The sequence below is a fragment of the Lactuca sativa genome, chromosome 4, assembly GCF_002870075.4.
Source record: "Lactuca sativa cultivar Salinas chromosome 4, Lsat_Salinas_v11, whole genome shotgun sequence".
In the NCBI taxonomy this organism is placed as follows: domain Eukaryota; kingdom Viridiplantae; phylum Streptophyta; class Magnoliopsida; order Asterales; family Asteraceae; genus Lactuca; species Lactuca sativa.
In genome coordinates this window covers 330,193,042-330,205,441 of record NC_056626.2, presented here as the reverse complement: position 1 = coordinate 330,205,441, position 12,400 = coordinate 330,193,042, and positions in this window count along the sequence as shown.

Genomic DNA, 12,400 nt, shown 5'->3' with positions numbered 1-12,400 from the left:
TCTTAGACGATCGAAGGGACATTTCAAACCTTTCATCAAAGACAAGAGGCGGGGAAGACAAACAGAAGTCTACACTTTCACTAAAAAACCAGCAGCAAAGGGCACTAAGACGCGATACTGCGAATACCATAAGAGTAGGACACATGATACGATCAACTGCTAAGTTTTAAAAAGGGAAATGGAAGAGAATCAACTTAAGGGAAGCATGATAGAAATCGCCAAGAGTCTCCGAGCCAAATTCGAAGAAGAAAATCCCAAAGAAGACACTGGAAGAGCAATTACAGGCAAGAAATCCTCGCGATCCACCATAAAAGGGGGAGAGCGGAACACACGACCAATGTACGTACCATCACGGAAACCATGCAAGGGCTAATGTTTTCCATGACCGACCCAAGCCCAGCTAGTTAGAAAGGGACAACCCCTTGTCATCCAGGGGTCTATTCCAGACATCATGATTCACCGGGTGTACGTTGATACGGGAAGCTCTACAGACATCATCTATGAGCATTGCTTCCGGCTGCTGCCAGACGCATGGAAGGAAGCACTAAGGCCAGCTCACAGGCTTCATATGACACAACCTGTGGCCCCTAGGTACGATTCACTTACCGTTTAGATTAACTAGTCAAGACAAGACCAAGCAACAGACCATCCTTGTAGATTTTGTGGTCATACACACCCATCCAAACACAACGTCATATTAGGACGAACAACCCTACTAAATTTTGGGGCTATCTCGTCAACAATCCACATAATCGTGAAATTCGGTATGAGAGTGGGCCTAGGGACAATCCTCGCCACCCCTACAAGGGAGCTCAAATTCTACGAGATCATGCAACCAAAAGAAATCTTAGCTGAGGCCAAAAGACCGAAGCCAGACTCGTCGAGTGGGAGGGAAGTAATTAACAGAGAATACCCAGACCAACAAGTAAATGTAGAAACGGCCCTTCCCGCGTTAACAAGGCAAGTACTGGTTCAACTATTACAAAAATATAAACACATGTTGCCCTGGACACCCATATACATGGTGGGGGTCGACCGAGGGATCATTGAACACAAGTAAATGATAAAACCAGGGGCCAAAGAAGCAAAGCAGAAGAAGTGAGTCCAAGGAGGAGATCGAAACAAGGCAATTAATGCAGAAGTGACCAAGTTGACCAATTCATGGATCCTTAGGGAAGCGATTTTTCCCACATGGATCGCCAACCCAGTAATGGTAAAGAAGCATGACGGTAGTTGGCGCATGTGTATCGATTATTAGGATGTCAATAAAGTGTGTCCCAAGGATTCCTACCACTACCGGAGATAGACCAAAAGGTGGACTCCCTACAAGGTTTCCGGTGGAAGTGCTTCTTGGATGCATACAAAGGATATCACCAAATCCTTATGAGCAAGAACGATGAAGAGAAAATGACCTTTTACACAGATCACGGTGCTTTCTGCTATACAAAAATGCCATTCGGATTAAAGAACATTGAAGCAACTTACCAGCTACTGGTCGACTCTCTGTTTGCCAATCAAATCGGCAGGAATATTGAAGTGTATGTTGATGACATGGTTATCAAGAGCCCAGATGAGCGGAGGTTACTACGCGACATGGAGGAGACATTGCAAGCTTTGGAGAAAGATAAGATGAAGTTGCACCCAACAAATTGCACCTTTGGGGTAGAAGAAGGACAGTTCATGGGATATTACGTGACAAAGGAGGTAATTCAACCAAGCCGACCAAAATCAGCGAGCTTGAAGAGATACCCTCGCCGAACACACTAAAAGACGCCCATGGGCTGAACGGAAAACTAATGGCGCTTAATCGGTTCATCTCTAAGTCAGCCGAGAAAGCCATGCCCATGTTCTACACACTCAAGGGATGCATAGAGAAGAACAACTTCTGATGGACACCGCAGGTCGAAACTATGCTACAGAAGATAAAAAAGGCATTACACACACTCCCCACTTTCGCCAACCCAGTTCCAGGCGAGACGCTACAGGTCTATATGTCCGCATTAAAGGATTCTATTTTTCCAGTACTAGTAGTCGAAAGGCAAGGGCAGTAACTCCCGATCTACTTCGTGAGTCGGGCCCTGCAGGGGTCATAAGTTAATTACACAATCATCGAAAAGTTTGTGCTTGCTTTAATCTACGCGGCACAGCGACTCCGTCGGTATTTCCAGGCCCACCAGATAGAGGTATTGACCTGTTGCCCGATCAAGCAGGTACTCTTGAAGCCAGAGACATCCAGACGCCTCGCAAAATGGGCCATAGAATTAGGAGAGCACGACATTAGCTACCATCCTAGGTGAGCATCAAAGGGAAGGCATTGGCAGATTTCCTATTGGAAATTCCAAGGGAGCTCCAGCAAGAAATGACCAACACGACCCAACAAAGATACCAAGAAGAAAAGACTGATCAACAGCGGACCCTCTATACTGATGGAGCTTCCAGCAAGGATGGCTTAGACGCAAGATTAATCCTGACTAGCCCCGCGGGGGAAGAAATCATGTGCGCTTTGTGATTTGACTTCTACACCTCCAACAATGAAGCTGAATACGAAGCCTTTTTAGCCAGCCTCAAATTGGCAGTAAAAATATGGGCGGAAAGGATCGTAGCTTTGACCGACTCATGCCTGGAAGCCAACCAAGTCACGGGAGAATTTGAAGCAAAGGATAAATGGACGGAAAGGTATATCAAAGCAGTCCAGCGAATCACAAGCTCGATCAAGAGCTTCACCATAAAGCAGATCTCACGGGGAGGTAATAGACAATCAAATGCCCATAACAAGCTCGCATCAACATGTTTTGGGCATCTCTCTAAGGAGGCTTGGTGGAACTGCTAAAAGGTAGGAGCATCGACGAGTGCAAATTCGATTACCTGTCTATGGCAAAATCTAATTGGATGACGCCCATCATAGATTACTTGCAACAAGACATACTTCTCGACGACCACGGAGAGGCATGAAAAATGAGGATACGAGCCCCCCAGTACATCATCTTGGGAGGAGCATTGTATAGAAAAGACCTCACAGCCCTCGTGGCTCAAATGCATAGATGGCGAGTCAGGGAAAAAGGCCTTAAAAGAAGCCCATGCTGGGTTAGCTGGAGCCCACGAGGGAGCACGGGCACTCACAAGCAAAGTACTATGCATGGGGCTCTATTGGTCGGATATACATCAGGATGCCATCGAATTAACTCGACCGTGCATGGAATGCCAAACCTTCTCGCTGACGCAAGTAGTACCTCCAACCAAGTTGACGAGTATAGTCAGTCAGTGGTCTTTCTATCAATGGGGAATCGACATCGTCGGTCCCTTCCTACAAGCACCAGGGAAAGTGAAGTTCCTAGTCGTGGCGGTTGACTATTTCACGTAATGGATACAAGCCAAACAATTGGTATGCATCACTGCAAAACAAATGATTAAGTTCATGTGGAAGAACATTATAACGAGGTTTGGGAAACCCAAGGTCTTGATCAGCGACAACGGAATGCAGTTTGTTGAGAAACCCTTCAGAAATGGGTGTGTCGAAAGAGGAATAGAGCAAAGGCTCATGTCCGCTGGTGCATGGAATTAAGAAGCGGTTGGGCAGATGTAACATCCAGATTTCCAGGTATCATAACTTAAGTATTTACTTTTAAGTTAAGAAGACGGACTCGACGAGTTGACGCATAAACTCATCGAGTAGGATCGCGACTGATGACTCAGATTAATGAATGGACTCAACGAGTTGGCAGGTCGACTCGACGAGTCGGCACTGTGGACAAAAACCCTAAATCTTTGGGCATGTGCCCTATTTAAGGGTCCTTATGGCCTTCATTGGCGGCCACACACACACTTGAGAGACCTTATTGAACCAGAGAGCACGAAGAGAGAACAAGGGAGCTAATTACACCATTTTAGTGCATTCTTGCAAGGAAAGAAAGGTTCAAGCTAGGCTGATAGGAGGGGGCTCAGACTACCATTTCATCAAGGGTTGCTATTGAGGTATGATTTGAGGCCTATTCTCATATGAATAGTATATTCCATGAATCTAGGGTTTCCTTATCCCCCCTTTTAATCGAGTATTGGAGCATGTGAAGTCCCATTGAGGAATAGACATTAGATCTGGACCTTGAGAGGTCCATAGAGTCCCAATCATCCAACTTTATGCAGTCCTATTTGGAGTTTTGAATCTAGGTTGTCATTTTAAGAGTTATTCCATAAAATAGAGCTTGATGTGTGTTGCATGGAAATAAAGATTGAACCTTTACGTGACTTTTGGGTGTTAGAAGGTCAGATCTATAAGTAAGAGAATCAGATCTGACCTCAGAAGGTCAGATGAGTGTTGCCATGGAGGAAACTCGCCGAGTCCATAAGAGGACTCGACGATTCGGATCAGGTTGCCCCGCGATTCGTGATCAGTGGTAACCCATCGAGTGAAAGGTTAACTTGACGAGTCGAGTAAGGCCTTAGGAGGATTCAGAGGACACGCATGGACTCGCCGAGTCACTCGAGTACACTCGACGAGCCTGGTCAAAGTTGGACCGTTGATTGGAGTTGAATTCCGTTGACCTTAGGGTTTTGGTGAAACTGATTCAAGAGAGGCCATGGAGGGGTAGAATGGTCTTCTACCCATCCATTAGAGATGAGAACATAAAGATAGTATTGATTAGAGACATTATCATTTTGATAGGAGGAGGCTAGATCAGGGGTATCGAGAACAAGAGTATACTAGACATCATACGAGGTGAGTCTTCTCACTATACGTTACCTAGAGTAGTATGTATGTGCAGACCGGGGGGTTTTATGTGTTATGTGTATAAGATTATATGCATTGTGTTCAATGTATGCTATGTGTTATATAGACTGGACCAAAGGGTCCAACGACTTATGAGGACAGAGGGTCCTCGATTAGACCGGACCGAAGGGTCCAACGAGCTATGGGACTGAAGGGTCCCGCTGAGACACATTGACCGGAGGGTCATACCGAGTTATAGCCTCAAGTCACTTATGTGCAGTATGTGGTATTTTGGGGAACTCACTAAGCATTTATACTTACCGTGTTGTGTGATATGTGTTTCAGGTACCAACGAGGATCACGTGAAGGCGCCGGCATGATCTGTACACACTGAAAAATTATTATGTATTATGTATTTGAGATTCTGGGATATGTTTTACTGAGATAACATTTTATACACTTAAGTTCGTGATTACTTTATAAGATATGTTATGTTTTAAAAATGAATTTTTTTTGAAAATTTACGTCGTTACAAGTTGGTATCAGAGCCTAGGTTTGAGGGATTCAGATGCACCTTCGAGCATATTTGAACTCAAATTGAGGATTTGAGAATTTTTTTTTATAAAATTAACAATTTTTCTAAAAGAGTAAAAGATTTTTTAGAACAGTAGAACGGAGCAGTGTGTACGATCAGCCAGCGCCCGAACGGTGATTTCCCAAAATACCCTTACATTATGTGTTATGAGATATTATGTGATATGTTATGCATGATAGAGTAGGCTAGGTATTCATATCTAGGACTAGAGTGGCCTTATTTGTGATGCCTTAGCTTAGGAGATTACTGCTACTATGAGATATAGCGAGGAGCTTATGAGTTGTCTATAGGACAGTAGCCTGTGTTCAATGAGATATAGTATACTTGTGATCTGGGATCCTAAGAGGAGGACTTGGGGTGAATACTAATGCGGTGTGGAAGGTAGTATAGGGCCCGTACTACTGGAAACATCGGATCAGTGAGCAGTTCAAGTAAGAATCCTTAGGGTACTAAGGAACAAGTAGTGTTGAATATCGAGTGCGAGTATACTCGAGCGAGTCTCTGATTTCTTTTGTGTTGTGTTTCAGAGACATCATGGTTGGGACATGCCACACACCAGGGGCAGCGGCGTTAGCGACGAGGATATTCGTCAGATGATTCACGACGAGGTGGCCAAGGCGATCCGGGAGGCCATCCCGGAGATGTTTGTATCTATCAAGACCATGCTGATTGAGACGTTTGATGAGAGATATGCTGCCATTACTGAGGCGGCGGCTGCTATAGCCACTGGAGCTGTCGATGCCGCGAGGCCACAGGGGGTGACTTATTGCTGTATCGAGTTTGATGGGACTCAGGATTTGATAGCCGCGATGAGGTGGATCTCTGACATTGAGGGATGCTTCTACACCTGCTCTTGTCCTGAGCATCTGAGGGTACGATTCACTTTGAACCAGCTTCGCTTGGGAGCGAAGGACTGGTGGAAGTTTGTAACGGATGATTTCACTTCTGCAGAGATTACAGCGGTGACCTGGGAGAGGTTCACCACCATGTTCCAAGACGAGTATGTTCCCCTGGTGGAGAGGGAACGGTTGGCACATGAATTCTTGTCCCTTAAGCAGGGGACGGAGTCTGTGAATGTGACTACACGGATGTTTCATGAGAGGGCGTTGTTTTTCCCTAAGAACGTGTTTATCAAGCAGGAACGTATGAGCCGATATTTGACCATACTGGGGTGAGACATTCGTGAGTTCATGGCGAAATCGACATACCAAACTTTTTCCGATCTCCAGGAAAATGCCTGGAAGGGGGGGATCAGCACATGGATCTGTACTTCCTACTAGAGCTACCGAGGCCCGACCAGCGAAGGCCGAGGCACCGAAGGCTCGCGGGAGAGCCTTTTAGTTGATAGCGGAGGAGGTCCGCGCAGCGCTCAGTGTCGGGGATGGTATTTATTCTTTTATTTACTATTACTGAGATTTAGATATTGTGCTTATATTGTGGTATGCATAGGTACTTTTCTTGTGAGTTTTGTACCTGCTTTGGTGTTATTTGACATGGTTGCGAGTCGATCTTTCGTGTCATTAGCGTTTAGCCAGCACATCATTATCCGACGAAAAGCGTTGAGTCGACCTCTACGAGTTTCTATAGCTAACGAGCGAGCGGTTTATGCTACTGATGTGATCCAAGGATGTGTACTCGATATTTTCGGTGCTGAGTTTTCGATAGATTTGGTGCCGTTTGCGATGGGGGATGTCTGTGTCATCGTTGGCATGGACTGGTTGAGCCGATTTGGAGCTGTTATAGACTGCGAGCGACAATTGGTGACCATACGAGACCCTAGCGGGGGAGTACTTACGGTGTATGGCGAGGGTACCCGATCTGGGTCAGCATTTTTTCCCGCTGCAAAAGCGAGACAGAGTCTACAGCAGGGCTGTAGAGGGTTTGTAGCCTACTTGATGGATAAACGAGTTGCCGCAGAGAGGCCGAGTGTTGTTGGTAAGGTACTGATAGTGCGAGAGTTTCCGAATGTTTTCCCCGAGGAGTTGCCGGGTGTGCCTCCCGAGAGGCAGGTGGAGTTCCGCATCGATTTGGTTCCGGGGGCAGCGCCTATTGCCGAGGCACCCTATCGCCTTGTGCCACCGGAGATGCAGGAGTTGTCCTCACAACTTCAGGAGCTGTTGGGGAAGGGATTCATCCGACCGAGTAGCTCGCTGTGGGGAGCATCGATCCTTTTCTTTAAGAAAAATGATGGTTCTCACCGGATGTGCATTAATTACCGGGAGTTGAACTAATTGACGGCCAAGAACCGTTATCCACTACCTAGGATCGATGATATGTTCAATCAGTTGCAGGGAGCGTCTTGGTTTTCCAAGATAGACTTAAGGTTTGGATATCACCATATGAGGGTGCATAATGAGGATATCCAGAAGACGACATTCAGGACTCGTTATAGGCATTACGAGTTCGTGGTGATGCCTTTTGGGCTCACCAATGCACCAGCAGCGTTCATGGATCTCATGAATTGAGTATACATGACGATGTTGGATCGATCGGTGATTGTGTTCATCGACTATATTCTAGTGTATTCGAGATCCAAAGAGCAACATGCAGAGCATCTGAGGGAGGCCCTTGGAGTGTTGAGATCGGAGAGGCTTTATTCCAAATTCTCTACGTGTGATTTTTGGTTATGAGAGGTCCAGTTCTTGGGGCATCTCGTTAATCAGAATGGGATATTGGTCGATCCGGCCAAGATTGAGGCTGTCATGAGTTAAGAGGTGTCGAGATCCCCCACCGTGATCAGGAGTTTTCTGTGGTTGGTCGGCTACTATCGGAGATTTATCAGAGATTTCTGCAAGATTGTCATTCCCCTCACCAGATTGACTCGGAAGGGCGTTGCTTTTACTTGGGTCCCGAGCAGCAAACCTCGTTTGAGACACTTCGCCGGAGATTATGCGAAGACCCGGTGTTAGCCCTTCCGGAGGGAATGGAGGATTTCATGGTGTATTGTTATGCGTCTATATCGGGGTTGGGTGCGGTGCTTATGTAGAGAGGGCACGTGATAGCATAAGCATCGAGGCAGCTAAAGCCTCTTGAGACAAGGTATCCCACCCACGATTTGGAGTTGGGGACAGTGGTGTTCTCCCTCAAGATATGGCGCCATTATTTGTATGGGGTTTGATGTACAATAAACACGGACCACAAGAGTTTAAAGTATCTGATGGATCAGCCCATCCTGAATATGCACCAGAGGAGATGGTTGGATGTGGTAAAGGATTACCATTGTGAGATCCTATACCACCCAGGCAAGGCTAACGTAGTAGGCGATGCTCTGAGCCGCCGGGGGGAGAGTGCCCCGATTCGATACATATGTATGAGGATGACGGTGATGACTCCGGTGTTGGATACCATTCGAGAGGCCCAGACAGAGGCTGTGAGACCAAAGAACCGAAAGAAAGAGCGGGTGATTGGGCAGGTATCTGAGTCTGTTACCAATATTCGAGTGCTTATGACCTTTCATGGTCGGATTTGGGTGTCATTTATGGGTGGGGCACGTAGCATACTGATGGAGGAGGTGCACAAATCGAGATTCTCGATCCATCCCGGGGCCACTAAGATGTATTTGGACCTAAAGAGAGATTATTGGTGGCTCAAAATGAAGAGGGATGTTGCGTGGGTAATAGAGAGGTGCTTGACCTGTCGCCGGGTTAAGGCAGAGCACCAGGGTCCGCATGGCAAGTTGCAGCCACTAGAGGTTCCCCAGTGTAAGTGGAAATAGATTTCTATGGACTTCATCACCAAATTGCCGAGGACCGCGAGGGGTGTTGATGCAATTTGGGTGATTGTGGATCGGCTGACAAAAGCTCTCACTTCCTTGCTATCAGTGAGAGCTCTTCTGCGGAGAGGCTGGCAGAGTTATATGTGAGAGAGGTGGTGTCGTAACATGGAGTGCCGATCTCGATTGTGTCAGACCGAGATGTACGTTTCAGTTCCAAGTTCTGGAAGAAGTTCCATGATGATTTGGGTACGAGATTGCACTTCAGTACTGCTTACCACCCACACACGGATGGCCAGAGTGAACGAACGATGTAGACGCTCGAGGACATGCTTCGAGCATGTGTTATGGACTTCGGGGGAAGTTGGGACTCATACCTACCTTTGGCTGAGTTTTCTTACAACAACAGCCACCATTCGAGAATTCTTATGCCTCCCTTTGTGATTTTATATGGGAGGAGGTGTCGCACTCCCATCTGTTGGGGAAAGCTAAGACAACGAGTGATAGGTAGCACTGAGATAGTGCTTAAGACGACTGAGCAGATATAGCTGGTCAGACAGAGGTTGCTGATAGCCCAGAGCCGCCATAAGAGTTATGCGGATAGGCGATGATCCAAGCTCTAGTTCTAGGTTGGAGACTTTGTACTCCTGAAGGTATCTCCTTGGAAAAGGTGATCCGATTTAGGAAGAAGGGAAAACTGGGGTGCCGATACATTGGTCCTTTCAGGGTGATCACCAGAGTGTGCAAGGTAGCATACCGTTTAGAGCTACCCATGGAGTTGGGTCAGATCCATGATACCTTCCACGTATCCCAATTGAGGAAGTGTATAGCCGATGAGACGGTAGTAGTACCGCTAGAGGATATTTAGGTGGACGCGAGCCTGAATTACATTGAGAGGCCGATCGCGATCTTGGATCAGAAGATCAAGGTTCTGAGGAACGAAGAGGTGCCCCTAGTTCAGGTCCAGTGGCAACATCGAAGAGGGTCTGAGCAGACTTAGGAGCCGCAGACGGAGATGTGGGAGCAGCATCCAGAGTTGTTTGCATAGTGAGACTTCGAGGGTGAAGTCTGAATCTTGTTGGGGAGAACTGTAACATCCGGATTTCCAGGTATCATAATTTAAGTATTTACTTTTGAGTTAAGAAGATAGTTGATGCCTAAACTCGTCAAGTAGGATCACGACTAATGACTCGGATTAATGAATGGACTCGACGAGTCTGCGCGGTGGACAGAAACCCTAAATCTATGGGCTTGTGCCCTATTTAAGGGTCCTTATGGCCTTCATTTGCGGCCACACACACACACTTGAGTGACCTTATTGAACCAGAGAGCACAAAGAGAGAAGAAGGAAGCTAATTACACCATTTTAGTGCATTCTTGCAAGGAAGGAAAGGAGATTCAAGCCAAGATGAGTGGAGGGGGCTCAGACTACAATTTAATCAGAGGTTGCTGTTGAGGTATGATTTCAGGCCTATACTCGTATGAATAGTATATTCCATGAATCTAGGGTTTCCTTATCCCCCTTTTTAATCGAGTATTGGAGCATGTGAATTCCCATTGAGGAATAGAAATTAGATCTGGACCTTGAGAGGTCCAGAGAGTCCCAATCATCCAACTTTATGCAGTCCCATTTGGAGTTTTGAATCTAGGTTGTCATTTTAAGAGTTATTCCATCAAGTAGAGAATGATGTGTGGTGCATGGACATAAAGATTGAACCTTTACGTGACTTTTGGGTGTTAGAAGGTTAGATCTATAAGTTAGAGAATCAGATCTGACCTCAAAAGGTCAGATGAGTGTTGCCATGGAGGAAGTTCGTCGTGTCCATAAGAGGACTCGACGAGTCGGATCGGGTTGCCCCGCGATTCGTGATCAGTGGTAACCCATCGAGTGAAAGGCTAACTTGACGAGTCGAGTAAGGCCTTAGGAGGATTCAAAGAACACGCATGTACTTGCCGAGTCATCCGAGTGCACTCGACGAGTCAGGTGATAGTTGGATCGTTGACTGGACTTGACTTCCGTTGACCTTAGGGTTTTGGTCAAACTGATTCAAGAGAGGCCATGTAGGGGTAGAATGGTCTTCTACCCATCCTTTAGAGATGAGAAAATAAACAAAGTATTGATTAGAGATATCATCATTTTGATAGGAGGAGGCTAGATCAGGGGTATCAAGAACGGGAGTATACTAGACATCATACGAGGTGGGTCTTCTCACTATACATTACCTAGACTGGTATCTATGTGCAGACCAGAGAGTCTTATGTGTTATGTGTATAAGATTATGTGGATTGGGTTAAATGTATGATGTATGTTATATAGACCGGATGAGAGGTTCCAACGACTTATGAGGCTAGAGGGTCCTCGATTAGACTGGACTGGAGGGTCCAACGAGCTAGACCGGACCGAAGGGTCCAACGAGCTACGGGACTAGAGGGTCTCGCTAAGACACATTAACTGGAGGGTCATACTGAGTTATAGCCTCGAGTGGCTTATGTGCAGTATGTGGTATTTTGGGGAACTCACTAAGCATTTATGCTTACCGTGTTATGTTATATGTGTTTCAGGTACCAATGAGGATCGCGGGAAGGCGTCGACATGATCTGTACACATTGATAGAGTATTATGTATTTTCTATTTGAGATTCTTGGATATGTTTTACTAGGATAACATTTGATACACTTGAGTTTGTGATTACTTTATGAGATATGTTATCTTTTAAAAATGAAAAGTTGTTTTGAAAATTTACGTTGTTACAGCAAAGCAAAGGGTAATTGGGTAGATGAGCTAAAAGAAGACCTTTGGTCATATCGAACCACACCACGACCAGTACAAAGGAAACATGGTTTAGCTTGGCCTATGGAGCCGAGGCAATGTAACCAGTGGAAATAATGATAGTCTCGATACGGACAAAATACTTCTTGGAGCAAGAAAATGATGAGAACCTAAGGGAAAACTTAGACCTCTTGGAAGAACGACGAGAATGCTTGAGCATGCACCAAGACGCTTACAAAAAATAGTAGATAGATACTACAACTAGCGAGTTAAGGACAAGGCCTTCCGGGTCGGAGATTACGTCCTACGGAAGAACAAAGTCAGCCACGCGCAGCCCTGCGGAAAATTGAGCCAGACGTATGAAGGACCATACAAGGTAGTGTAAGCACACCGTAACGGGTCATACTCTTTGGAAACACCTAAAGGAAGACAAATACCAAGAACATGGAATGCAAGGAACTTAAGGAGGTTCCACTTTTGAGCAAAGACCACAAGCCCCTATGCAGAAAGGAAGATAGTGAAATATCCATTGGCCGGATTGATCACCCGGACCAATAGGAGGATGCTCAGAGCATTTTGATATGGAATTATAGTGCAGAAACTAGCATGTATCAGGAT